This window comes from Balaenoptera musculus, chromosome 3 (assembly GCF_009873245.2).
Source record: "Balaenoptera musculus isolate JJ_BM4_2016_0621 chromosome 3, mBalMus1.pri.v3, whole genome shotgun sequence".
NCBI lineage: Eukaryota > Metazoa > Chordata > Mammalia > Artiodactyla > Balaenopteridae > Balaenoptera > Balaenoptera musculus.
In genome coordinates, this window is record NC_045787.1 from 18,783,468 (window position 1) to 18,791,440 (window position 7,973).

Below are 7,973 nucleotides of genomic sequence, written 5' to 3' on the forward strand. Positions count from 1 at the left end.
CTAATAAAGGATTGAATAATACATTTTAAATAGGTGAATTTTATGGTTATGATTTGTATCATAATAACACTTAAAAACTTGTCCTTTTAATAAATTACAATGATCTATGAAAAAAATTTACATACTCCCTTTAAAGTTTCTTAGTAACCTAAAATGTAACTTTTAGACCACAAATTATCTAAAATGAAAAGTGAACCATGTATATAATATTTCTAGAAATAAATGCAAACAAAAATAAGAAAACTGAGGCAACATTTAGAGAAAGAAAATCTTTAATGGTTTAGTATATAATGTTAATTCTATCAGAAGCTTTATTCAAATGCTACAGAAATGTTAGAGGATTACATATAATTCTTCAAATTGTTTCTGAAACATCGTGTGATATATTTTTATTTGAATTACTAAAACAATCTGCTTATTTGCTGAATAACTTAAAAGCAGTTCTTTTAGTTATAAACATAGAATTCACAATATTTTAAATTTTTGTATGTGCTTCCCATAATATGTGGTTTTTATTTAATCTTATGGTTAAACAGATTGGTATAACCTATTAATTATACTTACAAAATATAAAGTGTTTGACATATAGCAAGGGCAATACTTTATTTTAGATATTACATCAAGTAAAGAAACTTGATTTTTTTCTAAAATACTTGACATGCCCAGGAAGGGGAAAATTAAAGGTACTGGACTCTATCAAAGATACAGATTTCAGCAAAGCAGCTATAATATACTCTGATCCAGTTTAAGACAGCAAAGAGAGTCCTCTGAAACCAAGCTGAAACCTGTCTCCTGTAATGTGTATCCTATCATCCTATTCTAAATACCTTTTGAAGCCACTTCATGGTACCCATTCAACTTCTGATTTTATGAGCCTAGAGAACATGCAAGAAAACATCAGTGGTATAGTTTTGAGGTTTAGGATTTGGAGAGCAAAATCATTAAAGAGAAGAAAGGTTGGATATAAGATGAGTGAAACAGGGACTTAAGGTGTAGTAGAGTGTTGCTGTGCCAGCTTGAATTTTGGTTTTTTAGTTGATGCTTTGCAATCATTGCATCCCTGTGACTTAAAACACACAACTGAAAATGTAGATCAGCAAGAATGAAGTCCTGGTTCAGTACCATCTTGAGGGATAAGTTCACTTTCTTATAAGCATTCTTTGGACCAGATATTTAAGACGAGTCAGGGGGGTGTTAAGGAAAATTATTTTTCCTACATTTTTGTGTATTTTAATCATTAAATAACCTTTACATTTTATAAGTGTATGGTTTGTTTATTTCATATGGTAGTTTGAAGTTGAGCATTTAAACATGATTTTACATTATTTTTTAAAAATTTTAGTTGGGATGGTTCTTTTAAGGATGGGAACTGAAATCCAAATAGATCAAATAAGTTAGGTTTTCTCTGGAAGACTGAGGCAAATTTCACAAGCACCCACAAAGTGTTATGAAAATACGATTGTCATCTAAGGGACAATTCCGTACCATTCATTGAAGATATAGACTAAATATTAAATGATGCTCATTCCTTGTAGACATAGAATTGCTTTATTATTTTACTATTTTTTTAAACATCCAGTGAAATGTGCAAGGTGGAGATGATGCCTGGAAATTCATATTGGCCAATATCTTCTAACAGTCTGCTCTGGGAAATTGGTGGTATTTTGCATCCTATTTCAGCCTTATTTCAGGCTTGAAATGTGGCACAATAGTCAATATAAGCAATTGGTACATCATGACCATCTGGCTTTTTTTGGCAAAGTATAGTTGTAATTTCATAATGCTGTGGGAAGCAGTGACATATGCTTAGTGTAGCATTCTATCCAAAATGGATAAACCAATTCACTGTAATCCTGATAATGCAAGTGTTGTGGAACACTTTTTTACCGTGTGTGTGTGTGTGTGTGTGTGTGTGTGTTGGCAATCTTTTTTAAAAACAGCATGTTTCTATTTTTCTATGAAGGAAAAAATGTTCTTTGAAACATCAACACACACACACACACACACAAATGATAGCAAAGCAAAATTATACAAAGTTTCAAAGGGAATAGGAAGAAAATAAAGATTCTCTTTTTACCACTCTCAAGCAGTTTCCTAGTCCAACTACTCAGAGGTAAATGCAACATATTTTATGTATCCTTCCATACACATGCACTGATTTTACATAGATGCAAATAAAATTGCAAATATATTTTAGACGTATTCAAAAGTGAGAATGTGTTTTAGATAAGCAAGATGATACTCAATATATATCTGCAAGTTTGCTTTATTATTCTATGGTTTTCTATTATAAGGCTATCTTGAAACTACAGAATTTGCCTAATTCAACCTATATTTCTAGTTATTAATACTGTTTCTAGGATTTTGGTTTAGGAGCAGTTGTAAATACTATTTCAGCATATCTGTAAGTGTATATCAGTGTCCTTCATGGAGTAGATTACTTAAGATTACTTTCAAAAGCACAAGTGAAAATTCTATCCCCAATATAGTACTGGTTACTTTTTGAACAAAATAAACAAATAATATGCCCACAAAGCTGGATGATTTTTACTTTAGTGTATGTATTATACTCAGGCATAGAAACAGCAAATAATGAACATCTACTTTACTTTGGCATTGTTGTAGATACGTTATATTACAAAATTAAATATAGATACACTTCATCCCTCTTTAGCACTAGCATTTTTTAATCTAAAGCCTACTCTGACAAATATCAGTATGTAAACAAAGATTTATTTGGTTGTTATTTGTGTGATATAGATTTTATGTCTATTCTAATCTCACATTTTCTGTGTCCCAATTAAAAAAAAAAGTGTTTCTCATGCAAAGCATTTTTTTTTAATTTCTTTGGGTTTCAGCATCTATATCAAGATGTGCCTAGGTGTGATTTTCTTTATATTAATTCTTATAAAGTTTTATTGTACTTCAGGAATCTGGGGGTTAATGTCTATTATGAGTTTTAGAAAATGTTTAGCTAGTGTTTCTTCAAATATTTCCACTTAAATTATATATATTTTAGAATTTCTTATGCTTCTCACATATTTCTTCCCCCCCCCCATTTTTTTCTGCACTATCCATTCTCTTTATTTATCTCTTCTCTTTATTTCTGTGTGTTCAATTCAATAATCTTACATTGGGTCTAGCCTGCTTTTAAAAGGATATATTGAAATCCTAATTTCATTTTAAATTCTAAAATTTCCATTTGATTTGTTTTTAGATATTGAATCTCTTTTAGATATTGCAATGTTGACACAAATAATCAGTAAAGAATCTATACTAAGAAATAGAATAGTTTTATTCAAGCCAAGCTGAGGACTAGCTCAGGAGTGCAGCCTCTACCAACGAAGAAAGTGCTCCAGACAAGCATGTTTTTCAGTACAGTTTTATACCTTATTAGAACAAAAAGCATTCATCAAACATGGCAGGGGTACGTTCCTTCAGGTTTCAACAGAGGTGTATAGTTACAGATTAGCATGTACACAGGAAGTCGCATGACCCTGGCATCTGGGAAGGGAACCTTATCTTTGAAGGCATGGCAACATTGTTGTCATAGGAAGGGAGGCATTTTCTATCTTCAAAGTGGACATACTTTACTTTAATGATTAAAGCAGATGTGCAATGTATGTTTGACAGGCCACAAGTCAGGCTGTTCTATTTCACATAAACTTCAGGTGAAATTATGTATAAGCCAGGATGGCTTCCCCGTACCCCAATATGCAAAAATTTCTTCCATCAAAAATTTTCTGCTGAAAAAAAAAAAATTTCTGCTGGAAATCTCTATTATGTTTTCAGGACATGAGAAACTTAAATTATCCCTTCAAGAAGGTAAAACATCCAAATCTCAATATCTCAATAGTGTTTCATGTGTAACATCCATTAGATCATAAAGGCAGGTGGGTACTTCTGACCTGCCCACTGCTGGCCCAGTGAAACCACCTTGAACTGTGACAAAGCAGCGCTGAACATGCTGCAAACTTTTCACATATGAGAGCTTCTATCTGAAGCTGCTTCTGTTTCTCACTGGTTTAATAATCACTGTTCCTGTAGGGTTATATTTTACTACTAAATCGCATGTATTTGGAAGAGCCTGTGATATAGAGACAACTGTGTTTATGCCAGTGTTTTTTCCTGTGGTTGCTGTCCATGTGATCATGGTGCGCTTTGTCTCAGAGGCATTTGTGTTCAATGTGGACAACTGGAAAAAATGTATATTAAAGAAAAGAAAAAGAAAAATCCTCCCATAATTTTACCACCCATAGATAACTGCTATTTTGGTTTATATTCTGCTCAGTTTTGAAAACCATTTCTTACTGCTAGTTGAATATATACTTATAGTTTAAGGTAACATTCTACCAGGTTACCTGAGAGCTATTTGTAGCTTCTCACATGAGTGGCTATTTAATTGTGCTGTTTTCTAATAAAACATATTTTACCTTTTTTTTCTTTTTTTTTTTGAATTTTATTTTACTTAATTTTTTATACAGCAGGTTCTTATTAGTTATCTATTTTATACATATTAGATAATTTACCTTTTATCATTTAACTAGGCATCACATTATTCAAGTATCCTGCTATTGATACTTGAATAAATGACTTAAAACAATGATCCTTACTTAAATGGTTAGGCATAAAAATGGTTAGGCATAAAAACCAAGAAATGGTTAGGCATAAAGACCAAGTAAAAGGCATTCATTTTTATTTGTTGAGAAAAATAAATTATAAGAGTGTATTGTTATTTGGGGTCTATTTTTATTCTTACTTGTGGTTACATGCCATCTACAATTTAAAATCTCCATTAAGCAGTTAACCCAAATATAAAATGTTATAAATATTTGAGATGGGAGTATTACATAGGGTAGGTTTGTAGGCAGTCCCATCTTTGGATGTGCGAACATACTTATAATTGTTGTTCATCTCATTTCTTTTTATATAATGCCAATGTTTTTCTTGTATTTGGGGGATCTTTTTCCCTATTTGTAAAAGATTAACATCTATAGTGTTAGATCATTTTGTAGATCTTAGATATTTGCTGAGTAGATATTAATATGTGTATTTTTCTTCAAGTATTTAAACCATGGATACATTCAAAAGCAATTCTAACTGACAATGGTAAAACATATCCTATGGTGTCTACCTTATTCAAATATATACACTGCAAGTGTTTTAAAGTTGGAATCAAATACTGGCATTGATATTTTAAAAGATTGCAAAATAGGCTTGTTTTGAAGCCTCTAGATTTTTTCCCCTAGATTTTAACTGTTGACTCACTTGTCACTGATATTTTTAACTATATTAAATAGATAGTATTTATTTATGGTATTTGAAAAATATATTTTTCAAGCTCTTTCGCTGGTGTCTTCTAGCAGGTGTATGTACTTGATGATGTACAGAAAGAAAAGCTGCAATTAACCCGTGTAAATGTCTTAGGAATATATGAAATTTTAAACAATGATTATAAAAATAATAACCTTAATTAGGAATTGCAACTTGAAGTGTCAGTACAAGCTGCAGGTTTTACACCATTTACTGTAACCAACATAAAATTTTTACCATTAAATTAATATATTAGAAGAAAAGCTGCTATGATCTATTTATTAAAAGGTTTAAGATAGATAAAAAGCACTAAAATAACTGTAGCTAGATGACTTTTTACATAAATATACACGTGTTTTATCATAACCCTTATCAAGATTTTTCTAGCATTCTTTAATTTTTTTTCAGTCAATAGGTCCCCAGCAAAGGAGGTTCTAACACCATAAAGTAATCTTGACTGTTTTTGAACTATATATGTATGGTATAATGGAGTATATATTATTTGTGCTTACTTTTTTGTGTGTTGTTGTGTGTAAAAAGTTATTTTTTGTGTGTTTCTGCTTTTTTAAATTACTGTGAGGCATTGTGTTGTATGGATATTTCATTATTTAGTAATACATTCTACCACCAATGGACACTGGGTTGTTTTTGGTTTTTAACTGTTATGCATGAAATGCTATGAAAATAATTTCACTTTGTGTGTGTATGTGTGGACATTGGCACTCATTTCCTTTACGCACATACCTATGAGTATAAATGCTGGGTCATAAAATAGGTGTTTGTTTAGTTTTAACAGTAGTGTCAAAGAGTTTTTAAAACCTATTGTATCAATCTTTACTTCCATCAAGAAAATTATGATTCCCTCTGACTTCACATTTTATCCAACACTTCGTATTATCACTGTTTAATTATAATTCCAGTGTGTGTGTCTGTCCTTATAGTTTGATATGCACTTACTTGATAAGTAACACGCTGAAACAACTTTTTTTATTCTTAGGAGTCTTTGATATCCTCATTTATTATTATTATCTCTCTTAGGTTATTTATACTTTGTCTTATTAATTTATGGGATTAAAAAAATCCAGATAGGAGAACTTACTCAGATATTTGCACTGAAAATATTTTCTCTGTTTCTGGCTTGTTCCTTCTTTTGTGAGTTTTGGTTGATAGAAGTTATCAATTTTAGTGATGAGCAAATTATCCATCTTTACTTTTACGGTTATTGCTTTCTGTGATGTGTTTAACAAATGTTTTTGTACCCTGGTCATGTATTCTTCCTTCTTTTCTCTAAGTTTTATCACTCTATGAATATTTATAGCATCTGAGCTTAATTTTTGTGTGTAGTGAGACCCAAACTAAATTCCCGGTGAAGGTGAAAGTAGAGAAATCAGAATTGAAGATGTCCCAGACCAGGAACAAACTGGATACCCTTCCACAGTGTCTGTTGGAGAAGAGTTACAAGGACAGGGAGCATCTGGATGAGGAAGCCTGGAAGACATACGCAGATACCCACAGCATGGATTGCTCCATCATTGTGGCCACTGGCAAAAGGCCGTCTGCCCACTTCTGCCACCAGCGAATGAGGAAGAAGAGGAAGATGGATGGGCTGGCAGAGGGAGACTGCAGAAAACCAATAAGTGTGTGATCAAGCCGTTTGACTGGAGTGGTGATTTAGCTCGGTTTAGGGAGAACACACCGCTGTAGTCAGTCTGTAGCACCTGGATGTGCAATAGCCTCTCATTGCTAACGTGTCAACGCTCGTCCAGCTCACTACTAATCACAATGTTTGAGGATGCAGAGGTTTCAGAGGTCACCAACAGCAAGAGTCGTTAGGTGTACAAGCTGCTTTCGCCCACAGCCCCTGGGCCACCTGGAGATGCCTGCAGATTCTGCATACCTTCCCCACTGCAGCCAGAGACACAGGATACCCCCAAAGATGAGACCAAGTCTGAGCCCTCAACTACAGCAACGTGGAGAACTGGAAACTCATTTGACAGTGGTGGACCAGCATCCTTACTCATAAATCATGAAGTTACAATAGGAGATGTCAGAGAAAGAGTGATGTCCCCTTGTCTCCCAAGTCCAATAAGCATTTCCCTTCTTTAAAAAATAAGGTCAGGGGCATCCCTGGTGGTGCAGTGGTTGAGAATCTGCCTGCCAATGCAGGGGACATGGGTTCGAGCCCTGGTCTGGGAAGATCCCACATGCCGCGGAGCAACTAGGCCCGTGAGCCACCATTACTGAGCCTGCGCGTCTGGATCCTGTGGTCCGCAACAAGAGAGGCCGCGGTAGTGAAAGGCCCGCGCACCGCGATGAAGAGTGGCCCCCGCTTGCCGCAACTAGAGAAAGCCCTCGCACAGAAACGAAGACCCAACACAGCCATAAATAAATAAATAAATAAAATTTAAAAAATAAGGTCAAAGTAAATTTTTTCATATAGAGATTCACTTTCACTTAGGACCATTTCTTAAAAAGACCACCATTTCCCCGGTGAACTGCAGTGGCCATTTTGCCGCAAGTCAGGCCAATATATATGTGCCGATCATTTTCTGGAATGCCTATTCAACCTATCTTTTGACTATGCTTATGCCAGTATATCTTTATAGTTAGATTTTAAATGTGGTGATATATTCCCACCTATTATTTTCTTCTTTTTCAAG

The 7,973-nt window shown here is 33.8% G+C and overlaps 1 pseudogene; it reads left to right on the forward strand.

The window, feature by feature from the left end:
- Positions 1 to 6,679: 6,679 nt before the first annotated feature.
- Positions 6,680 to 7,419, forward strand: LOC118892024 (annotated as a pseudogene).
- Positions 7,420 to 7,973: the final 554 nt, after the last annotated feature.